Source organism: Bos javanicus, chromosome 2, assembly GCF_032452875.1.
Source record: "Bos javanicus breed banteng chromosome 2, ARS-OSU_banteng_1.0, whole genome shotgun sequence".
NCBI lineage: Eukaryota > Metazoa > Chordata > Mammalia > Artiodactyla > Bovidae > Bos > Bos javanicus.
In genome coordinates, this window is record NC_083869.1 from 25,029,770 (window position 1) to 25,055,029 (window position 25,260).

Here is a 25,260-nt window from a genome sequence, read left to right on the forward strand (position 1 = left end):
TCAAGCCTAGATCAGCAAACAACCATCCAATTGGTTTTCTTGTTTCTATCTCTTCCACGCAGTGCATTTCTCACATTTCATCAAAAGATAATCCAAAAATGTCCGCCTCAACACATTCCCCTGATTAAGTCTTCCAGTGGCTCCAGGTTTGGCAGTTTGGCATGACATGCAAGGCCTTTCTGACCCAGCCCCTGCTTATCCATCCCCCCTGTCTCACCTCTCATCACTCTCCTCCAGGAATCTCTGCTGCCATTATCCTAAATTATTTGGCGCCCCACAAATGCCGTTTTCTCCCTTACTTTCTGATCTTGCCTTTGCACACACTGCTGCTGCAGGCTAGGATTTGGTGGCCACGTGACCCCTTCTTCTGCATGATGACTCAGTCCAGCCTAGGAAGTTGCAAATCAGAAAAGCCATTAATATTGACTCAGGAATCTTTTGCAAATATAATCATGTTTGTTGACACTGTAAAATTACACAGTTCTCAGGCCTATAGTAAAATAATCAAGGAAAAGACTGAGATGAATTTTCAGATATTTTTTGGTCAAAAAAAATCAATTTGACATATAAAAAAAGATTTTAAGAATGATGAAATAATATTTAAAAGAAAAGAGAAATGAGAAGCATGATAAAAATAGTGCTGAGAGAAAAGTGTCCTTTAATCTCAGATTAGATTCCTTGCTTAATATACATGGTGCTCACCCCAAACTCAGAAACAAAGAAATAACATTCCAGTTTCTCACAGGTTTGGGTTTATATTATGTTTATGATGGAAAATTGGGATAATTAACTACATTAAGATTTCAAAACCAGGTATCTGCAGAAGACGGGATATATATATATATATATTTTAAATCACTCTGCTCCTGGGTGGGTGCATAATATATATTGAGCTGACATTTCTGAGTTTGGTTTGTTGGTCACATTTTGGTCAGTTACTGCATCCTATGCATTTTTTAATATGCAAAATAATTTTATTCTTATTATAATTAGTAAGTTGTCTTATATTAGCATAAATTTGCAAAATATCAGTTATTCATATCTTTATGTGAACTTGAAGGACCTAAAGGTATATTTCAATGGGATATATATACAGCCCAGGGCTTCTGAGACAAATTGGTGGGGAGGGTGTTATTTATTTATTTATTTTGAGAATTTTTTATTTTATTTTATTTTATTTTTAAACTTTACATATTGTATTAGTTTTGCCAAATATCAAAATGAATCCGCCACAGGTATACCTGTGTTCCCCATCCTGAACCCTCCTCCCTCCTCCCTCCCCGTACCCTCCCTCTGGGTCGTCCCAGTGCACCAGCCCCAAGCATCCAGTATTGTGCATTGAACCTGGACTGGCGACTCGTTTCATACATGATATTATACATGTTTCAATGCCATTCTCCCAAATCTCCCCACCCTCTCCCTCTCCCTCTCCCACAGAGTCCATAAGACTGATCTATACATCAGTGTCTCTTTTGCTGTCTCGTACACAGGGTTATTGTTACCATCTTTCTAAATTCCATATATATGCGTTAGTATACTGTATTGGTGTTTTTCTTTCTGGCTTACTTCACTCTGTATAATAGGTTCCAGTTTCATCCATCTCATTAGAACTGATTCAAATGTATTCTTTTTAATGGCTGAGTAATACTCCATTGTGTATATGTACCACAGCTTTCTTATCCATTCATCTGCTGATGGGCATCTAGGTTGCTTCCATGTCCTGGCTATTATAAACAGTGCTGAGATGAACATTGGGGTACACGTATCTCTTTCCTTTCTGGTTTCCTCAGTGTGTATGCCCAGCAGTGGGATTGCTGGATCATAAAGCTTCTGCACAACAAAGGAAACTATTAGCAAGGTGAAAAGGCAGCCTTCAGAATGGGAGAAAATAATAGCAAATGAAGCAACTGACAAACAACTAATCTCAAAAATATACAAGCAACTCCTACAGCTCAACTCCAGAAAAATAAATGACCCAATCAAAAAAATGGGCCAAAGAACATCCTATGCATTTTCAGATTCATAGAGGGGAAATATAAATCTAGAAAAAGTCACTTCTTCACAATATGGTGATTAATTAAAAATCTTTCTGCACACATGGCTGTGGAGCCTGGTGGTAGAGGACAAAGCCTTAGCTGTCAGGAGGGATCCTGGGTAGCAAAATCTCTCTGTATAGATTAGTTCCAGGCCCCAGAAGACTTCTGTCTGAGCTCTGTGGAGAGCATGGAGTGTGGAGATACAAAGTGAGCAAGACCTGTCTTTCCAGGGCACTTAGCAGCCACCTGAACAACTCAGTTCTGAGGGCAGGTTTGGTGCAATCCAGACTCCAGGCATCAGTATAAGCCTAGTGGAAGACTGCAGTACCCCCACAAGGCTGCTGCTAAAGTATTTGGTAAGAGATAAACTGCCTGGGAACTCCTAGAATTTGGGAGTAGGTAATTTAAAGGGGCTTCCCAGGTGGCACTAGTGGTAAAGAATCCGGCTGCCAATGCAGGAGATGCAAAAGATGCAGGTTCAATGCCTGGGTCAGGAAGATCTCCTGGAGGAGGGCATGGCAACACACTCCAGTATTCTTGCCTAGAAAATTCCATAGACAGAGGTACCTGGTGGGCTATAGCCCATGGGGCCGCAAAGACTAGGACATGACTGAGCGACTGAGCATGCAGGCATACACACAACCTTTGCATGAAATGGGCTCTAGGCAACAAAATTGAGCTGTTACTCAAAAGTAGATTGAGAAGGCCAGTAGTAGCTATAAATACTATAAGGAAGACTCTTCAAGTCATTTGGTATAAACCTAATGCTTTATTTTTCAGTTTTCCCCCTTTATTTTGAACACATAGAATTAGAACTCCTAATAAAGATAAAATTATATGAAAATGACTTTAAAAATTGAAGTATAGTTGATTTACAATATTGTGTTATTTTCTGCTGTACAGTGGTGGTTCAGTTATACACACACACACACACACATATACATTCTTATTCATAATCTTCCATTATGGTTTATCACAGAATATTGAATTTAGTTTCCTGTGATATATAATAGGATCTTGTTGTTTATCCATTCTGTATGTAATAGTTTGCTTCTGCTTGCATGCTCAGTTGCTTCAGTCATGTCCAACTCTTTGCAACACTAATAACTGTAGCCCACCAAGCTCCTCTGTCCATGGATTCTCCAGACAAGAATACTGGAGTGGTTTGCCATGCCCTCCTCCAGGGTATCTTCCCCCACCCAGGGATCACGTCTCATGTCTCCTGCATTGGCAGGCAGGTTCTTTTCCCCTAGGACCACCTGGGAAGCCCTTTTCTCCACTATCATGGGGCAAAAGCACCTGCTGCACATGTAAAGAAGAGATGGCCAGTGTCCTAGGTCCTTGCGACTCAAAATGTGGTCCTTGGATCAGCTTGTGAGAAGTATAGAACTTCAGGCTCCAATGCAATCTTCCTGAATCATAATCTTCATTTTAATAAGCTTCTCAGGTGATTCGCAAGCAATTTAAGTTTGAGAAGCGCTACCTTAGGAGAAAAGCACCACTTCAAGGAGTTTAACACCTAATAATCACAACCTAATGACCACAGTCTGGTCAGCTGTGACCTTCCCAGATGGTCATCTAGTGCCAGGTACAGGGATCTGTGTTTCTCCAAGGATCTGTATCTCAAATCAGTGAGATTTTTGGAAGGCTAGCAGTTATCCCGATAGGCATCGTCTAAGAAGCCTCTGTATAATTCTTGTATAAGTACTATCAGTTCAGTTCAGTTCAGTTTCTCAGTCATGTCCAACTCTTTGCGACCCCATGGACAGCAGCATGCCAGGCCTCCCTATCCATCACCAGCTACCAGAGTTTACTCAAAATCATGTCCATTGATTTGGTGATGCCATACAACCATCTCATCCTCTGTTGTCCCCTTCTCCTCCCACCTTCAATCTTTCCCAGCATCAGGGTCTTTTCCAATGAGTCAGTTCTTCACATCATCATGGCCAAAGTATTGGCGTTTCAGCTTCAACATCAGCCCTTCCAATGAATATTCAGGACTGATTTCTTTTAGGATGGACTGGTTGGCTCTCCTTGCAGTCCAAGGGACTCTCAAGAGTCTTCTCCAACACCACAGTTCAAAAGCATCAATTCTTTGGCGCTCAGCTTTCTTTATAGTCCAACTCTCACATCCATACATGACTACTGAAAAACCATAGCTTTGACTAGACAGATCTTTGTTGGCAAAGTAATGTCTCTGCTTTTTAATATGCCATCTAGGTTGGTCATAACTTTCCTTCCAAGGAGTAAGCGTCTTTTAATTTCATAGCTTAATTTCATGGTTAATTAATTTCATAAATACTATGGCTTTAAAAACAAACTGACTTACGTTGGAAAACAGGGTGAGATTTGGGGTTCCTAGTTTATCACCAGAGAATCACCAGAGAAATGTTAATGTTCTTGATGAAAATATATGCACGGGACAATGACCAACACACGGAAGCTACAGTGGCATTTTGCAATGGGCTGATTATAACCTGACAATTCAAAGCAGAAATCTGGTATGCTGAGCTAGATGATGTGAAAGGTTCTTTTTTCCTAAATTAGCCAAAGTATGCTTTGAGTGCTATGTTTCCACATTCATTCAATCAAAACAACCTTTCAATAGAAATATTTAGAGATTCTCTCTCTGTATGTCTCTATCTGTATCTACCTATCTCTATTTATCTCCCTATCTATCTATCTGTAATAGAGATGCCAAACACTATGTTAGGTGCTGAGAATATAATTAGGCAAAAACTGGCAAGATCTCTGCCCTCATCGAACTCACGGTCCTCGCCAAGTACTAAACTTGAATCCTGGACCTGAAATCAGTTCAGATCTGAGGAAAGGTAGATCCAGTGCCTGCTTATAGCAGCAGGGGGATGGAGCCACAGGGTGAAAATGTAAAAGGAAGATACTTGAGGAAGGATCATTTCCTCAAAAACTGATATTTTACTGAGATTTTAACATCTGAAACCTCTATTCCTAGAAATCTCAGCCTAGTCATTGTCCGGGTATCTGTCTAACCAGTCAGCAACTTCTCCTAGGGGAAGAGATAAAGAGGAAGGCTGAGAGAGGAATCACAGATGTCCTTGTCTAGAATTTAAAAATAAGAGATTTCTGTGTTGCCTATAAAAGACTAAGACATTTGCTATACAGGAAAAAAAAGATTGTTCAATGTTCTAAGAGTATATTATTGTGCCAAGACCTTAGGACTACATCAGTGAACCGAAAAGGAAAAAAAAAAAAAGACCAATGCTTTATTAAAGCTTACGTTCTAGTTCATGATGGAGATTGGGGAAATACAGGTTTCTCCTAAAGAGTGAAATATGTTAATCTCCATGTTCCTGCCAAATACCTCAGGATCAAAGCCCTGAGTTAGAGCTGCAAGGCTGTCCCAAGCAGACAATGTCATAATTAAAGAGACTGTGTTGGCGTCCATCTGCCCTCTGGCAGGGCACAGGACAGCACCCTCCATGTGGGCACAGAGCAGAGGCTAGAGAATGAGGAGTCTGGGTCATGCCCCTGCTGCTAAGTCGCTTCAGTCATGTCCGACTCTGTGCATCCGCATAGACGGCAGCCCACCAGGCTCCCCCATCCCTGGGATTCTCCAGGCAAGAACACTGGAGTGGGTTGCCATTTCCTTCTCCAATGCAGGGTCATGCCCCTAGTAAGCTACATAATGGGATTGGAACAAGGCTTGTGAACCCAAGTCGTAAGACAGGTAGGATCATTATTATATAAACCTGGGTGACTTTTTTTTTTTCTTGCGTCCTTTCCACAGTTTTTATGTTTAAATTGCACAAGTAATATTTGTTTATTTTGGAGGAAAAAGTCTGAGACGACAGACCGGTTCCATTGCAACAGCAGTTCTTCATCCTCTGAAACCAAAGCCGGTCACTGACTCATCTCTCTTGCTCTTTAAGTTTCCTGAGCCACAGTTAGACTTAGTCCTTTGTGGCCCTAAACTCAAGAAGACATACATCAAGCTCTTTAAGCCCTTCTAACTAGCCTTGAAGTGAAAGGACAGTTTCCTTCTGCCTCTCCTTGGAAAAGGAGAGAGCAAGTTTTGCCCAGCTCTGTCCAAAGAAAGCTTCCTCATAAAATGGTCTGTCTTCACTTCCACAATCTTTGGACAGCTTCCTTGTGGGTTTTTGAGCTATATAACATGTCCTGGGTCACATACTTTGATATCTCTGGTACCACACTTCGGATTTTTCACATTTACTATTTTATGGAGCTGGTATTCATTTCCCACAGCTGCTGCAAAGAATCACCACACTCTTAGCAGCTTAACCAACACAAATTTATTATATTGCTATTCTGTGGGATAGAAGGCTGATATTGGTCTTGCTGGCCTAAAATTAAAGGGTCACATTTCTTTCTGGAGATTTTAGGGGAGGATTCCCTCTGTCTTGTTGTTTGCGGAACCCAGGGTAGGCAAGGTGCAAGCTAGAAAACTGGAAGAAGATGCGAGGAGCCATAGGAACTACCAACATGTTTATCCTCTCCTGGCTGGCACAGCAGCAAGGCAGCGGCAGCAGACATGTTGTCTTCTCTAGTGTTGACCCAGTGGACACAGCTGTGACTCCACATCACTCAATGTGACTGGACTCGACTACAAGAGCTTTTCAGGTGATGCTTACATAGGTCATTGCACATGGATGGTGCTATACATGATTTCAGCTGATGCATAACCATGTATCTACAAAACGTGGGGCGAGAGCAAGAGGCCGTGGGGGCGAGAGAGCCGTCTTGGCTACTTTGCTCTTTCCCTACACCCTTCCTGCCGTTTCTAGCTTCTACCCGCTCCTCAGATTCCTTGGTTATGGCGCCCTCCTCCATCTTCAAAGCAAGCAAAGTCGTACGTCTCTCTGTGCTTTTCTCCCACCACCACATGTCTTTCTCTGACCCTCTTCTTCTGCTTCCCTCTTCTACTTTTAAGTACCCTTAAATCTCCTATCTGGATAATTGAGCATAAGCTCCCAGTTTTAAGGTAGCTTTGTTATCAACCTTAACTCTATTCAGTTCAGTTCAGTTCAATTCAGTCGCTCAGCCATGTCCGACTCTTTGCGACCCCATGGACTGCAGCATGCCAGGTCTCCCTGTCTATTGGCAACCTCAATTCTCCTTTGCATGTAAGGTAAGGTAACATATTCATAGGTTCTGAGTGTTGGGATGTGAACATTTGTGGGAGGTTGTTAGTCAGCCTACCATAGAGTTTCAGTCAAAACTTTGTATTTATAAAACCAGATACGATAATAATTGTGTGGTGAACATAGGTTTATGGACATAAATATTCCTTTACATTTTTTGTAATAATTGTGTTCTAATGGGTAAGGAGTTGGGCTTCCCTGGTGGCTCAGTGGTTAAGAATACACCTGCTAATGCAGGGGATACCAGTTCAATCCCTGGTTGGGAAAATCCCCTGGACAGGGGAATGGCAACCCTATCCAGTATTCCTGCCTGGAAAATCCCATGGACAGAGGAACCTGGTGGACTACAGTCTATAGGCTCACAAAAAAGTCAGATATGACTTAGCAACTAAACAACAACATATTGGTATACCATAATGTTTAACAATTTCTGTATTGTTGGACAGTTAGGTCATATTCTATTGTTTATCGTAAATAACACTGCAGTGAACATCTCTGTTTAATTTTGGCACACATTCCCTGGTGACTTTTGTATTGTGTCAAGTAACCCACTCCAGTACTCTTGCCTGGAAAATCCCATGGATGGAGGAGCCCAGCAGGCTGCAGTCCATGGGGTCGCTAAGAGTCCGATATGACTGAAGGACTTCACTTTCACTTTTCACTTTCATGCACTGGAGAAGGAAATGGCAACCGACTCCAGTGTTCTTGCCTGGAGAATCCCAGGGACAGTGGAGCCTAGTGGGTTGCCATCTATGGGGCCACACAGAGTCGGACATGAATGAAGTGACTTAGCAGCAGCAGCAAGCTGCTCTTACATTTCCCAGGACCCCTTTCCCTGCATGGTTTTGAGTTAATCAGAGCCATAAAACAAATTTTTTTTTTTTTTTTGCATGAGATTTAGATGGTAGAAATGAAGCAGCAAGTCATATGTATACCTGGAAGACTGGTGTAGGGTCAGACACTGTCGCAGCTCAAGCATATCGTCGTGGCTCTGATAGTTCATCTTGTTAGAAGGGCCCAGCGGCCTGTGGCAACTCCAGTCAGTTCTTCCCGGGACAGTACCCGGGCCTAACCGATCCAGCTCCCACCAGATCTCCTCTTTCAACTTCTCCGTGTATCGACCCAGGTACACATGCGCCCTGTGGAAACATGCTCTAGATCTTCTAGACGTCTTCCTCATCACTGAGGTAGGATGTTTGGAAGTTGTGAGAGGCAAACGCAAGTTCTGCTTCTGCTCTTTCAGTGTTGGCTCATCCTGCATGTTCCTCACTCTCTCCCATTTCATGTGCGTCTTCTCTTTCTAGCTGCTGCCCTGCTGACTGCAGGCCTGGCACCGGATGAAGAGCCATAGTCTTACACAAACTGCACAACCAGCTCCCACAACTGTGGAAGGCCTAATCTCTACACAGATCTCTCTCTCTATCACTCATAAGTGGTTCTGCTTCTCTGATCAAACCCTAATTGATGCTCATTCATAACTATTTTTTTTGGATAAATTCCTAGAAATCTGGGAGGAGATAGTACATTCCCTAAATATTTCTTTTTTGTTCATGTGTTTTATTTAGTGAAATCTTTTTTGGAAAAGTTCTAGCTTGTTTCTACTCTACTAGGAAGACTCAAAGAAAGGTATTTTTGTCCACACTTGCTTGGACCAGAACTTTATGGACCCCTGGGCCACAGTGTGTATGGCAGTAGCAAGAATCTAGAGGAGATGAAATTCAAAAGGAGGTGGTCAGACTCACTTGCTGGATCACCCTTTGATAGCACTCCAAGGTGACAAAACCTTTACGACTCTCTTTTCTGTTAGAGACATGAATATTTCCTTTATGGTCTGTCTTCTTAGACTGGAGTCCTGTCTCTGAATTCTTAACTATTGGTAGACTTTGCTTGCTCCCACTTACTCCATATACCTATTTGGACAACCATTTACCTATTATTCCTGCATCCCCACCATCTGTGTTTGATTCACCTGCTGGGACATACCATTGACATAAATGGCATCATCTAGGTTTGTGCAGCACATGATCTATACAACTATATTCATGAATTTTAAGTTACCCCAGGTTGTATCTTCCTGTTGCTGACTTGATCTTTCTATTGTTTGTGGCCATAGCTTTTGGATACCATGATCTGTCTCCTGGCTGGACATTAATCCATGGCCATAATAAGTTAGGTCCATTCCCTCAGTGTCTTCCCCAGCTAGGAAGGCAGATTAACTCTAGGAACCAGTAACTATAAAATCAGCACATCCCAGACCACTGCAGGTTAGGCCACTCCAGGTCCAACTGTATTCCAAGCTATGACAAACTTAGCTTCTAGAAACTCCTCCAAATCCATCTGTTAGGTGATAAATTTCTATTTGAGCTGGGTCAAGATGATTATGTAAGTCTAAAGTGCTAAAACAAGATTCTAGTAACCTGCATCCCCTTCAGTGACATTATAAAGGCTTTCCTTGCTTATGTAGAGAGTCATAAGAACCATTGGTTTGAGGACTTTGATTTGGCTGGCTATCTTCACTATAATAATAATTTCTGGCAAAGATATTTCAATTGTACCTACCAACTATGAAATGAGTTATAGTATTTATTTTTCATGTTTCTCATGTTTGCATTGACTCACATCTCCCCATATCTATCTTTGTGGGAATAGTCTTTATTTGGGGACAATTAGGTACTGGGGATTTTTTTAATTTGCATGATTCACCCAGGCTAAACTCATGGGAAAGTGTTTTATGGAAATATATAATGATCTGGAAGTCCAGTCTTAGCTCTCTAGTTTGACATGGACATTAAAACTGAGAAGAGGGTTTACCTGGTGGCTCAGTGGTAAAGAATCTGTCAATTCAGGAGACGTGGGTTCAGTCCCTGATTTGGTAAGATAACCACATGGCGTGGAGCAGCTAAGTCCATGCACCACAACTATTGAGGTTGTGCTTTAGAGCCCGGAAGCTGCAACTACTGAGCCCAGGTGCTGCAACGACTGAAGCTGTGTGCCCACTTGTGCCCTGCAACAAGAGAAGCCACTTCAGTGAGAAGCCCGTGCACTGCAGCTAGAGAGTAGTCCTACTCACCACAGCTAGACAAAGAGCCTGTGCAGCAAAGAGGACCCAGTACAACCAAAACATAAATAAATTATAAAAATAAAAAGCTGAGAAGAATAACTCCATATACTTGGTCCTTAAATAGTTTTCCAAGATTAAACTTAGAACACTATACATTGATTCTAGAGTGGTATGATTTGGGGGGCAAGGATATTTGCCATCAAACTTAAAATTGAGGAGGAGGTCTTTTAAGTGATGCTTTTCTGTAAGTGCTAGAATGACTATTTTTAGTTGTTCAGAATGTTCTTCTTATCACTAAAATCCAGCTCCAAATAGATGGGGAAACAGTGGAAACAGTGTCAGACTTTATTTTTCTGGGCTCCAAAATCACTGCAGATGGTGACTGCAGCCATGAAATTAAAAGACGCTTACTCCTTGGAAGGAAAGTTATGACCAACCTAGATAGCATATTCAAAAGCAGAGACATTACTTTGCCAACAAAGATCCGTCTAGTCAAGGCTATGGTTTTTCCTGTGGTCATGTATGGATGTGAGAGTTGGACTGTGAAGAAGAAGAATTGATGCTTTTGAACTGTGGTGTTGGAGAAGACTCTTGAGAGTCCCTTGGACTGCAAGGAGATCCAACCAGTCCATTCTGAAGGAGATCAGCCCTGGGATTTCTTTGGAAGGAATGATGCTAAAGCTGAAACTCCAGTACTTTGGCCATCTGATGTGAAGAGTTGACTCATTGGAAAAGACTCTGATGCTGGGAGGGGTTGGGGGCAGGAGGAGAAGGGGATGACAGAGGATGAGATGGCTGGATGGCATCACTGACTCAATGGACGTGAGTCTCAGTGAACTCCGGGAGTTGGTGATGGACAGGGAGGCCTGGCGTGCTTCGATTCATGGGGTCACAAAGAGTCGGACACGACTGAGTGACTGATCTGATCTGATCTGATCTGAAAGACTGAGGGGATATTTTCTTTGGATGGTTTCCATCACTGGCATCCTTATAACATCAAAAGTGAAACTTAGAACAGAATGATAATTCTATTGATGTGTTGGAAGCAGATTTAATCAGAATATTTTGTGCGTTTGAGCTGCTTTTATCCATGGGAGCAAGGCACAATTTTCCTGTCTCACTTTTTATTTAGGATAAAGTAGGGGTTTAAAACAGGACTGAGCGACTTCACTTTCACTTTTCACCTTCATGCATTGGAGAAGGAAATGGCAACCCCCTCCAGTGTTCTTGCCTGGAGAATCCCAGGGACAGGGGAGCCTGGTGGGCTGCCGTCTATGGGGTTACACAGAGTCGGACATGAATGAAGCAACTTAGCAGCAGCAGCGGCGGCAGCAGGGGTTTAAACCAGATATTCTTTGTAATTCCTCCAATCCTAAAATAGCTTAATCTTTAAAAATGGTATTCATCTGTGGCCCAAATATTTAAAATGTCTGGTTAGTGTTTTCAAGGGCAAGTGCTAAAAGAGTACATACGTTGCAAAGTCAATAACTTTAACTATCAGATTTTCTAACATAGTGTTAAGGCTATAGGTTTAGTTTGGATATATTCTATAGGATAAAAGTCAAATACTTGTCCAGTTTAATTAAACATAATTTAGTCAATGGCTCAAACATAAAAAATATAAGAATATATTCGGCTGGTCAAATATACATAAATTATATAATCCCCAAAGACATTAAAAGTCTTTGAAGTAATGTGAGAGCGTGATTTGTTTTACTTTGAAAATATTCTGCATTTGATATGCTAGTGTCCTGAATTAGAAACCCTGATGATGTGAAAAATCATTTTCCCTTGTTTGCTTCCAAAGGAATTTACTACTGTAATTTTCAAACAAGAACAGAGTTCAGTTTCAATTAACAGTGTACTGAGTTAATGATTAGCCTTCCCAGGTGCCACAGTGGTAAAGAATCTGCCTGCAAATACAGGAGACAGAAGAGAGATGGGTTTGATCCCTGGGTTTGGGAAGATCCTATGAAGTAGGAAATGGCAACCCATTCCAATATTCTTGCCTGGAAAATCCCAGAGACAGAGGAGCCTGGCGGGCTACAGTCCATGGGGTCGCAAAGAACTGGATGTGACTGAGCATATGTACACATGCATGTTAATGATTAGTGTTTATGTTCTTAAGTTTCAGCTGTTTTAAAGTTTATGAATCCTAAAGAAGCTGGGCTAATTTTCTATCAGAAAAATATCACTGGAAAGCGCTATTCATTTAAAGTGCAGAGGAAATAAGATAATGTAACCTGTTGCTCATTTTAGCCATGTACCATGACATCTAGTCTATTAATATTAAAGAACTTCAGGCTTGCATACTTACTTAAATTAATTTGCAATAAATGATTCACAAATTAATTGAGTAGATTAAAATTTTGGCAGCAATAAATCTTAATAAAGTTTGGTTCTTGATAGAGAAAGAAAAACAAGACAGTCTTTCATATGTAAAGAATAACACATGGGACAGTTGAAAACCAGTTTAGCTTAATATTCCATGTGTACTTACAAAGTTCTAGTTTTTCTCCAAACCCCATAAAATCTTCTTTTTAATGAGTCTGGTAAAATATCTAAATTGCAACACTGCATCTATATTTTGTCCAAAAATTTGTAGTATATTTCCTTTAAGTTGTATAAAGCAAATATTCTGTGAACATTTAATTATTTATAAACAGTATTCTTTTGAATAGAAACATGGCAGTAAAGCATGAAGACCTTGCAAACTTCGGGATTCTTAAAAACCACCTGGAAAACAAGGCAAAGACCAAGATCAGAATATGGCTTCTCTGGTGGCTCAGAGGAGAAGGCAATGGCACCCCACTCCAGTACTCTTGCCTGGAAAATCCCACGGATGGAGGAGCCTGGTAGGCTGCAGTCCATGGGGTCGTGATGAGTCGGACACAACTGAGCATGGCTCAGATGGTAAAGAATCCACTTGCAATGAGGAAGACCTGGATTCAATCCCTGAGTCGGGAAGATTCCCTAAAGGAGGGCATGGCAACCCACTCCAGTATGTTTGCCTGGAGAATCCCCATGGACAGAGGATCCTGGTGGGTTATAGTCCATGGGGTCACAAAGAGTCAGACATAACTGAGCAACTAAGCACAGCACAGCACAGCACAAGATCATAATAGTTCCAAGAAAAGGAAATACAAATTTCTCTTAGATGTATAAAAAGCATTGTCTTACCCTTAGTAAAAGATACAAATTGAAATTATGAGATATTATTTTCAACTATCAGATAGATAAGTATAAATGCATTTGGTGAGAATGTGAAAATATAGGCATGCTCCTATAGTTCTGGAGTTTAAATGGATACAAACTCTATGCTAGGAGTTGGGGGAGGGCATATGATCTAGTAATTCAATCTCTAGGAGGTTATAATACAGATATACTCAGGTGTGAAATGACACTGCACTATTGTAATAACAAATAATTGGATAGAATTTAAAGACCCATCTTTGGGGACCAGTTAAATAAATTTCATATAATAGATCCTTATGCAGCCTTTTAAAAGAATGAAAATGCTTTATATGTATGGATCTGGAACAATATGTAAACATATTATTAAGGACTTCCGAATGGTGTTATGACTGATTAGGTGCACAGAGGCCCCCTTTCTGCTAAGGAACAACTAGACCTTGGATAGGACCCAACTCTTTGAGGCATTGTTGGTCTCTCAAGAGATCGGGGAGGTTTCTGAAGACCCTCTCGTTCCAAAAATCAAAATAAAACTAGAGTTGTTCTGAGGTAAATGATGATAGTAGTAACACTGTTATCAGGATACTGGGGCTTTGGCCAGTAGAGGATTGAAAAGAACGAACTGAACCAAGACCCTGAAGTGACCCCAGAATGATGGTTCCTTTGGCCACCCAAAAATAAGTTCCAGGTGGATTAAAACCTAAATAAGACAGAACTATAATGCTCTTAGAAGAATGGAGGAGAGTATATCACAGCCCCCAGACAGTAAAGAATTTATAAAAGATGATGCAAACAATTGCAAGTACAAAATAAAGATTGATAAATTTAACCACATTAAGATTAAGAACTTTTGTTCCTCAAAAGACTGTATTTTCAGTTATTGTTAGATATTATTAGAATAAAAAAAGAAAGGTCATGAGAAGGTATTTGCAGTACGTATAATCAGCAAAGCCTAGTGAGCATTACTATTACAAACTGATAGCAGAAACAGTCAAATAGAAAAATGGGTAAGACTTTAACAGGTACAAAAGGTGATATCCAAATGATCAATAAACATGATCCTTAGTAATTAGGGAAGTACACATTAAAACTACAATGGGCTACACACCTATCAGATTGGAAAAATAAAAGTCTGACAATATTCAGTGTTGGGGAGAAAACTTGGACAATAGGGACATCCAAACAATGTTGGTGAGGTGTAAATTAGTATCATCTTCCTGAAAATATCATGTGGCGTCCAATAAAGTTGAACATACTTGTAACCCTGGCCCAACAATTTAAATTCAAGATCTATACCTTAGAGAAATACATGCAGATGTGCATCTGAATATATGTATAAGAATGTTCACAGGAGTATTGTTATTAATTGGCCCAAACTGGAAGTAACCCAAAAGCCACCAACAGCAGAATGGATAAATAAAATTTTGGTACAACTGAATATTATACAGTAATACATATCAACTAAAATGCAGGCAAAAGGAATAAGTTGGAGATATATAAACAAATCTTACATACCTAATGTTGAGTTAAAAAAAAAAGCAGGATACAAAACAGTACATTCAATGTGATTATATACTTTAAGTTTAAAAAGAGGCAAAAGTAAGTCCTTATGCTTAAAAATGCACACAGAGGTAGTAAGGTAGTACATTTATAAAGAAAAGCAAGGAAATTACTACAAGTCATTGGATGATGGTTATATCCTGGGGGATAGATAGAACTGTGATCAGAAAGGCACACACATGTGGGCTCCTCGAGTGCTGATAATATTCTATTTCTTGACCTGGAGGATGGGTTATGTGGTTGTTTCGTGGTTATTTTTTGAATCATGCTTTTTTTCCACAATGCATGTTATACTTCACAGTTTAATATTTCAAAAAAGAAACTAAAGGAAATCACCCACTAAGATAAACAAGCCACAAGAAAGTACCAGGAATGAATAGGCAAATTCCAGGGGAAAATAGAACTTTTCAAGTCTACATGGAAAATTAAGGCAGAACTGACCAAATGCTGGACCACAACGCAAGTCTCAACAAATTTCAAAGTGAAATAATACTGAGCATATTCTCTGACCACAGTGGAAGTAAGCTAGAAATAAAATTATCAGTAGAAAATTCACACATTTGTAAATTAAGAAACACATCTCTAAATCGTCCATTGTTCAAGCAAAAAATCATAAGGGTGCTAGAAAATATTTTAAACAGAGTAACACTGAAAATACCACCTGTCACAAGTTGTGAGGTGCAGCAAAAGCCATGTTGAGAGGGATATTTACAGCATATAAAATGCACATATTAGGAAAGAAGGAAGATGGAGAAACTTATGGTCTAAAAATTTCTCATGAGATTAGAAAAACAGCAGAGGCAGGTGCAGAGTGCCGTGTAGCAGGCACGTGGTTGCTCGTGGGCGGAGGAGGCCAGGAAAGGCCCAGACATCCTCAGGGTGGCCTTCATGTCTGGTTGCACCACAACAGTCCCTCCTATCGGTTCCTTGAGGACACTCTAACTTGTCTGAGACTTGATGGCCTAGAGAGAGGAAGAAAATTTCTTCACTCTTAAAAATGCTAAAAGACTGAGACAAGAGTTGGGGGATTTACATAAAGTGAGGAAGATGAATGTACAGTTTCTCTCGCTAATGACACTTCTACTCTGCAGCAGAAATTAGGATAATTGAGAGTATTCAGCTAAGAAACTTCAAGTGTCGTTTGATACTTAGACCTTTTAAATTTGGTTCTAATATCAACTTTATTGTTGGCAACAATGGAACTCAGCAGCTATCTCAATAACATTAAGAAACAGTGGAGGTGATGCCAAATGTGTTTGGCGACTCTAGCTGTGTGACATCCTGGCAGCATGGACAGAAAAGAAAGTCAGTCTTACAAACTAAAAAGTGAAACACGAACCATGGCTTCTACTAGGAAAGAACTGATTGTAGTTCTTGATCATTTCAACATACAGGTGGATGATCTCGTTTCAGTTTAACACAAGAGATAAGCAACCAGTTATAGCTGCCTAAATTGAGGGAAACAAATATAAATTCTCCATGAGAGCAACCCAACTTGAGCAGATGAAGGAAGGTTATTCATACATTATGGAAACAAAAGAAAGAACAAGGAGTAGATAGATCAAGGAAGAGTAATTTTTTGAGCTAAACCACCAGTATTTAAAGAAGAATATTTTCAAAGTACTGCTAGTTTAAGTACATTGAAGGCTAATTTAAAATTCTTGAAACACGAAATGGTTTGGGCAGTGGTCAATTAAACAGAAAAACAATGGACTGCTATGAGAGATAATATAAAAATTAGAGAAGATCCTGCTGCTAGACTTGACAGGAAAATGAAGAACAGCAGGTCAAACTTAATGAAGCAGAGAAAAAAAATACAAGGATATTCAAGATAAAACAGAAAATATTAGTGAAGAGACAAATGCATGAACACCAGAATGTATGGTATTGAAAGCAGATAGATGTTACTCCTAAGAAAAGAGCCTATAATGAAACTGAAGTTTTATACAATCATTCCCTAAAAAAAATCCAAATCCATATAGAACATTAAAGAAAGATGATGAGCAGCTTTTCAAAAGAATTGAAGAACTGAAAAAAAAGGTACAATCAATCTTTGGAACTTAAGCTGAAAGGCAAAAAAATTACCTTGGTTAAAAAAAGAGTGTAACCTAGTCATACTGAGTCAAGTAAATCAGACAAAGACAAATATCATATGACATTGCTTAGATGAGGAATCTAGAAAAATGGTACAAGTGAACTCATTTACCAAACAGAAATAGAGTCATAGATGTAGAAAACATATTTATGGTTACTGGGGGTAAAGAGAGGAAGGATAAACTGGGAGATCAAGATCGACATATATACACTGCTATATATAAAATAGATAACTAATAAGGACCTACTGAACAACACAGGAATTCTTTTCAAAACCCCAACATGACTTATATGGGAAAAGAATCTTAAAAAAAAGTGGATATAGAAGCTCATACAGCATTTTAAATCAACTATATTTGAATAAAAATTATATATATATAAGAAAAGAGTGTAAAGGCCTTATAGGTTCAAAGAAGTTCAGTCAACCAAGAGATTGAACAGTTTCAGCAAGCCAAAGGAAACATACCAGAATTTAGGGAGAAGAATGAGATGTGAAGTATATACTGAACTATATAATCAGAGGCAACTGAAAGAAAGTAATAACGGTTGACTAAAAGGATTTGGCCCTCATGTTCTGACCCTTCTTGAAGCCAGAGATGATGCTTATTGATGTGAACATTTTACCTATAAACCTGTAGGCTCTTCAGGCTCTTTCATTCATCCTTGGGACACTGAGCTTGCTCTAGCTATTGAATCTTGCTTAAAGGACTTCTGCAAGCCTATTGTTGTCATAATCATGCTGAGGAAAGAATGCTTCAGGCACGGATGAAAAGGTTTTATTCACTAGGGACCTCACAGCCACAGACAATAGTTTCTGAGTTTGGGAATAAGATGTATGGTGTTAGATAGAGCTGCTTATCATCCAGTTTCCAACAGTTCTGACAGCTATAGAAATAGAAAATGCAGTTGTTACAAATAGTCTAACTGACATGAGAGATATAGAGACAGTGCTACTAATCAAAAATAATTGTGTAGCTTGTGCAGTAATGCAGTCCCAAAGCTACCCGAAAATTGTAGCTTTTATTGCTGATGGTGATCAAGTCTTTGTGGGATGTTATTATTTACCTGAAAATAAGACTTGAGTTTCTAAGCAGAAATGTGGATTTATTTAAACTGACTTAGAGAAGAAGGTTGAAAATACATAAGCCCAGATAACAAATTTTCAGCAACACTTGTCTATTCCTGAAGAGTATATTAAACACAATGAAAGTTTTCTTAGAAGTTGCCAACTAGATTGTAAAGTGTTAGGATGAAATTAAGAAAAACTCTTTCTAAAATGTAGGAACTTGAGAATATAAAAGAATCCTAGTCTGTAGATGTTGAAACCTTGGAAGATGAAGTTCAAGAAAATAAAATGAAAGTGAAAATTGTTGAGAAAAATATGGAACAACAAAAGAAAGCATGGAGTCTCTTAAAAGTCTGAAATAAGAAGCAGAAAACAAGTATGTTGTAATTAAACTGAAAATTAAACAGTAGCAGATCCACTTAAAGATGAATTAAACCTTGCTGATTCTGAAGTGGCTAACCAAAAACAAGAGAAATGGCATTGTGAAGCAAAACAAAAAGAATGTTTGGATACTTTAAATATTTTTAAAGTTTTTTTTTTTCTATTCTTTGCAGCCAAAGATGGAGAAGCTCTATACAGTCAGCAAAAACAAGACCAGGAGCTGACTGTGGCTCAGATCATGAACTCCTTATTACCAAATTCAGACTTAAATTGAAGAAAGTAGGGCAAACCACTAGACCATTCAGGTATGACCTAAATCAAACCCCTTATGATTATACAGTGGAAGTGAGAAATAGATTTAAGGGCCTAGATCTGATAGATAGAGTGGCTGATGAACTATGGATGGAGGTTCGTGACATTGTACAGGAGACAGGGATCAAGACCATCCCCATGGAAAAGAAATGCAAGAAAGCAAAATGGCTGTCTGGGGAGGGCTTACAAATAGCTGTGAAAAGAAGAGGAGCGAAAAGGAAAGATATAAGCATCTGAATGCAGAGTTCCAAAGAATAGCAAGAAGAGATAAGAAAGCCTTCCTCAGCAATCAATGCAAAGAAATAGAGGAAAACAACAGGATGGGAAAGACTAGAGATCTCTTCAAGAAAATTAGAAATACCAAGGGAACATTTCATGCAAAGATGGGCTTGATAAAGGACAGAAACGGTATGGACCTAACAGAAACAGAAGATATTAAGAAGAGGTGGCAAGAATACACAGAACTGTACAAAAAAGATCTTCATGACCCAGATAATCATGATAGTGTGATCACTCATCTAGAGTCAGACATTCTGGAATGTGAAGTCAAGTGGGCCTCAGAAAGCATCACTACGAACAAAGCTAGTGGAGGTGATGGAATTCCAGTTGAGTTACTTCAAATCCTGAAAGATGATGCTGTGAAAGTGCTGCACTCAATATGCCAGCAAATTTGGAAAACTCAGCAGTGGCCACAGGACTGGAAAAGGTCAGCTTTCATTCCAATCCCAAAGAAAGGCAATGCCAAAGAATGCTCAAACTACTGCACAATTGCACTCATCTCACATGCTAGTAAAGTAAAGCTCAAAATTCTCCAAGCCAGGCTTCAGCAATATGTTAACAGTGAACTTCCTGATGTTCAAGCTGGTTTTAGAAAAGGCAGAGGAACCAGAGATCAAATTGCCAACATCTGCTGGATCATGGAAAAAGCAAGAGAGTTCCAGAAAAACACCTATTTCTGCTTTATTGACTATGGCAAAGCCTTTGACTGTGTGGATCACAATCAACTGTGGGAAATTCTGAAAGAGATGGGAATACCAGAACACCTGACCTGCCTCTTGAGAAATCTGTATGCAGGTCAGGAAGCAACAGTTAGAACTGGACATGGAACAACAGACTGGTTCCAAATAGGAAAAGGAGTACGTCAAGGCTGTACATTGTCACCCTGCTTATTTAACTTATATGCAGAGTACATCATAAGAAATGCTGGACTGGAAGAAACACAAGCTGGAATCAAGATTGCTGGGAGAAATATCAATAACCTCAGATATGCAGATAACACCACCCTTGTGGCAGAAAGTGAAGAGGAACTAAAAAGCCTCTTGATGAAAGTGAAAGTGGAGAGTGAAAAAGTTGGCTTAAAGCTCAACATTCAGAAAACGAAGATCATGGCATCTGGTCCCATCACTTCATGGGAAATAGATGGAGAAACAGTGGAAACAGTGTCAGACTTTATTTTTCTGGGCTCCAAAGTCACTGCAGATGGTGACTGCAGCCAGGAAATGAAAAGACGCTTACTCCTTGGAAGGAAAGTTATGACCAACCTAGATAGCATATTCAAAAGCAGAGACATTACTTTGCCAACAAAGATCCATCTAGTCAAGGCTATGGTTTTTCCTGTGGTCATGTATGGATGTGAGAGTTGGACTGTGAAGAAGGCTGAGTGCCGAAGAATTGATGCTTTTGAACTGTGGTGTTGGAGAAGACTCTAGAGAGTCCCTTGGACTGCAAGGAGATCCAGCCAGTCCATTCTGAAGGAGATCAGCCTGGGATTTCTTTGGAAGGAATGATGCTAAAGCTGAAACTCCAGTATTTTGGCCACCTCATGTGAAGAGTTGACTCATTGGAAAAGACTCTGATGTTGGGAGGGATTGAGGGCAGGAGGAGAAGGGGACAACAGAGGATGAGATGGCTGGATGGCATCACTGACTCGATGGATGTGAATCTGAGTGAACTCCGGGAATTGGTGATGGACAGGGAGGCCTGGCATGCTGCGATTCATGGGGTCGAAAAGAGTCGGACACGACTGAGTGACTGAACTGAACTGAACTGAAAGGATTTTTTCAATGTGGGTTATTTTGAAAGTCCTTATTGAATTTGTTACAATATTGCTCCTGTTTTACATTTTGGTTTTTTGGCCTCTGGGTATCTGAGATTTTTAGCTCCTGGCCAGGGATTGACCCCACATCCCCTGCACTGGAAAACAAAGTCAACCACTGGACCGCCAGGGAAGTCCTCTGGATACTTTGAATAAAAATAAGTGAAAACTAGATAGGAAAGAAAAAGAACTAGAGGAGAAAAAGAAGATAAATCTGCCCAGAGAAAATAGAAGAAAAAAAGTTTAGCTGTCATCGTGGTTAGCCAGCGGAATGTCCACAGTGCGCGGGCCTTCGCCATGAGCATTCCTGCGTTGTGACGTCAGTGAGGAAGATCAGGTTGCTGAGCTTTGCACTTATTTGAAATCTAAAGGAGCTGAAATTTCATAAGAGAACTCTGAAGGTGGACTTCATGTAGATTTAGCTCAAATTATTGAAGCCAGTGATGTATGTCTGAAGGAAGATGATAAAGTCCTTGAAATTGTGATGAACAGCGCAGTATCCCCCTGTTGATCCTGGAACCAGATAAGCAGGAAGCTCTGATTCAAAGCCTGTGTGAGAAACTGGTCAGATTTCAGGAAGGTGAACGTCCATCTCTGAGACTACAGTTGCTAAGCAATCTTTTCCATGGGATGGATAAGAATACTCCTGTAAGATATACAGCCTCACTATAGTTGCAGCCTCTTGCGGGGCCATCCAGTATATTCCAACTGAGCTGGATCAAGTTAGAAAATGGATTTCTGACTGGAACCTCACCACTTAAAAAAAAAAAAAAAACACACTCTTTTAAGACTACATCATGAGGCACTTGCGGCTTGTAAGAAAAGTGAGGCCGCATCAAAAGTTATGGTGGAATTGTTAGGCAGTTACATGGAGGACAGTGCTTCCCAGGCTCGAGTTGATGCCCACAGGTATATTGTGCAAGCATTTAAGATCCAAATGCATTCCTTTCTGATCATCTTCTTACTTTAAAACCAGTCAAATTTTTGAAAGGCGAGCTTATGCATGATCTTTTAACCATTTTTTGTGAGTGCTAAATTAGCATCATATGTCATTTCATCAGAATGATACAGACTTCATTGATTCAGTTGGCCTACTACATGAACAGAATATGGCAAAAATGAGACTGCTTATTTTATGGGAATGGCAGTGGAAAATAAAGAAATTTCTTTTGACACAATGCAACAAGATCTTCAAATTGGAGCTGATGATGTTGAAGCATTTGTTACTGATGTGGTAAGAACTAAAATGGTCTTCTACAAAAGTGATCAAACCCAGAGAAAAGTAGTTGTCAGTCATAGCACACATCAGACATTTGGAAAACAACAATGCCAACAACTCTATGACACAATGCCTGGAAACAAGACTTGAACAAAATGAAAAACAGCCTTTTGAGTCTTTCTGACACCTGAATTTTTACTCTGTATAATTTTGTTCTTTTTGGAAAATCTAAATCATAGTAAAACATAGGCTGAAATCTGAAAAAAAAAAAAGTTTAGACAAAGAAATGAATAGATTAAGACAAAAGATACAGGCTGAACATGCTAGTTTTGGAGATCATGAGGAAATAATGAAGCAGTACTGAGAAGCATGAGAAACATATCTTGATCTAGGTAATAATGTAAAGACTTTTGAAAGGTTTATTAAATTACTAGAAGAAACAAGAACTCATAGATACAAAGCAAATCAATAATTTAGAAGGTCTTTGTAATACAAATTGTACTTTGACAATTTATCTCAGCCAGCCTATTTACGGAAAAATTAATTTTGTCCACAAGAATGACACTGTTACTGTATCAGTTCTGCCTGGGGAGAGAAACAAAGTTCCTTTCTATAACAGCAAGGCCTTATCCAGAGGTGAATGTTTTTGTTTTTGTTTTTTCCCATGGCTTGTTTCATTCTTTCCCTGTGGTCCATTGCTGAATCTCCTTTCAGATGGCTGGACAAGTCTGATGTTCTACATGATACAGTTAACTAAAGGACATAATGAGTATGATACTCAAGACAGCAGATTCCCAGTGTTTCAATTTATCTTGCTCACCCCTCAAAGCACAAGCTCACGTCTGTCAAGTTAACTGACAGACTGAGAATTCTTTGAATGTCTGATCCTGAAAGAGGGTAAATCCCATTGCCTTTGTCACCTGTAACTCAATAGGAACAAGACAAAAGTTGATTTGTAACTTAGATGCTGTGTCCTCATGTTGAAAGATTTGCAAAGGGAAAAAAATTCAGGACTATTTGATGAAATAAAATGAAACCAAAGATATTCTAAAATAAAAAACTCTTTTATGCATCTTACCAGAATAAAATATATAAATAAGCCTAGAAAACCAACTACAATCAGTAAATTAAAATTACTTTACAAAAATCAATTTCATAGTACTGGTTTTAAATCTTTTTTTTTTTAACTGCCTATTTTAAGTTTTCTTTTCAGAAGTAAAATTTTGTACATACATTCATGTACATATCTGTTTGGTTTGGGTTCATTTCTATGATATTTTGTAAGAATTAAAAGTTTTAGCACCTGGAAACAAAAAAAAAAGAAAGAAAAATAGCAGAAATAAAACCCAAAGAAAATGAAAGAAGGATAAAATAAAGATAAAAGCAGAAATTCATGCAATAAAAACATACATTTGATGGAAAGAATCAACACAGCTAAAAGATGTGTGCTGTGTGATAAGTCCCTTCAGCTGTGTCCGACTCTTTGCAACCCTATGGACTGTGACCCACCAGGATCCTCTGTCCTTGGGATTCTCCAGGCAACAATACTGGAGTGGGTTGCCATGACCTCCTCCAGGGAATCTTCCTGACCCAATGATAGAACCTGCCTCTCTTATGTCTCCTGCATTGGCAGGCTGGTTCTTTACCACTAATGCCACCTGGGAAGCCCCAGCTAAAAGATAGTTCTTTGAAAAATGAGGAGAGTGAAAAAGTTGGCTTAAAGCTCAACATTCAGAAAACGAAGATCATGGCATCTGGTCCCATTACTTCATGGCAGATAGATGGGGAAACAATGGAAACAGTGTCTTTATTTTTGGGGGCTTGAAAATCACTGCAGATGGTGATTGCAGCCATGAAATTAAAAAACGCTTACTCCTTGGAAGGAAAGTTATGACCAACCTAGATAGCATATTGAAAAGCAGAGATATTACTTTGCCAACAAAGGTCCGTCTAGTCAAAGCTATGGTTTTTCCAGTGGTCATGTATGGATGTGAGAGTTGGACTGTGAAGAAAGCTGAGCGCCGAAGAATTGATGCTTTTGAACTGTGGTGCTGGAGAAGACTCTTGAGAGTCCCTTGGACTGCAAGGAGATCCAACCAGTCCATCCTAAAGGAGATCAGTCCTGGGTGTTCATTGGAGGGACTGATGCTGAAGCTGAAACTCCAATACTTTGGCTATCTCATGCGAAGAGTTGACTCATTGGAAAAGACCCTGATGCTGGGAGGGATTGGGGGCAGGAGAAGATGGGGACGACAGAGGATGAGATGGCTGGATGGCATCACCAACCGGATGGACATGAGTTTGAGTCAACTCCAGGAGATAGTAATTGACAGGGAGGCCTGGCGTGCTGTGATTCATGGGGTCGCAAAGAGTTGGACACAACTGAGTGACTGAACTGAACTGAATGACCATAATAAACTTGTTATGAGAGTGAACAGGAAAAAAAAGAAAACATCTCATCTTACCACAGCTTGGATCAGCTGCGAATTAAACTTTTTGGTGCTTGACCTGTGGTTACCATTATTATAAATCTTTTAGATATTAAAAGATCTCAAAAGGATATTATGAGACTTTATAACTTTGAAAAATTAGATGAAAGGAATAAATTTCTAACAAGGCCCAGTTCTCCAAAATTGATACAAGAAGAAACCAGGTAATTCAATAACTCAAATTGCATCTGCAATTTAAAACCTTCTCAATGAAAGGAAGGGTTTGCTTCTATTATTAGTATTTTGTCTTTGTCATCGGTCACCTTTTCCTCCTTTACATGTCTAATAGTGTTTTATTATATGACAGACTTTGTATATAAAAGAAGGCTCCAGCTGATACCTTCCTTAGGCAGATAGATTGTAGAACAGATCATCTCAATCCAATCAGTGATTGAATTGATTCAGAGCTTCTAACTGAGAGTTTCTTTAATCTCTGTTTCCTCAGCCCTGTAGCTCTGTTCTTCATGTTTGAATTTAGCTCATTAGTGTCCAACCCCATTATTAGAGACTAAATCGTGTCTCCCCCTGCCCTGCCTGACCACCCCCCACAAATTCTTATGCTGAAGTCCTAACTCTCAGTCATCAGCATGTGCCCGTATTTGGAGAGAGGGTCTTCA

General features: G+C 39.6%; 2 pseudogenes; both read left to right on the forward strand.

Annotated features, from left to right (window-relative positions):
* Window positions 1-15,944: 15,944 nt before the first annotated feature.
* Window positions 15,945-23,285, forward strand: LOC133235511 (structural maintenance of chromosomes protein 6-like; annotated as a pseudogene).
* LOC133235245 (eukaryotic translation initiation factor 3 subunit M-like) lies at window positions 21,240-22,416 on the forward strand (annotated as a pseudogene).
* Window positions 23,286-25,260: the final 1,975 nt, after the last annotated feature.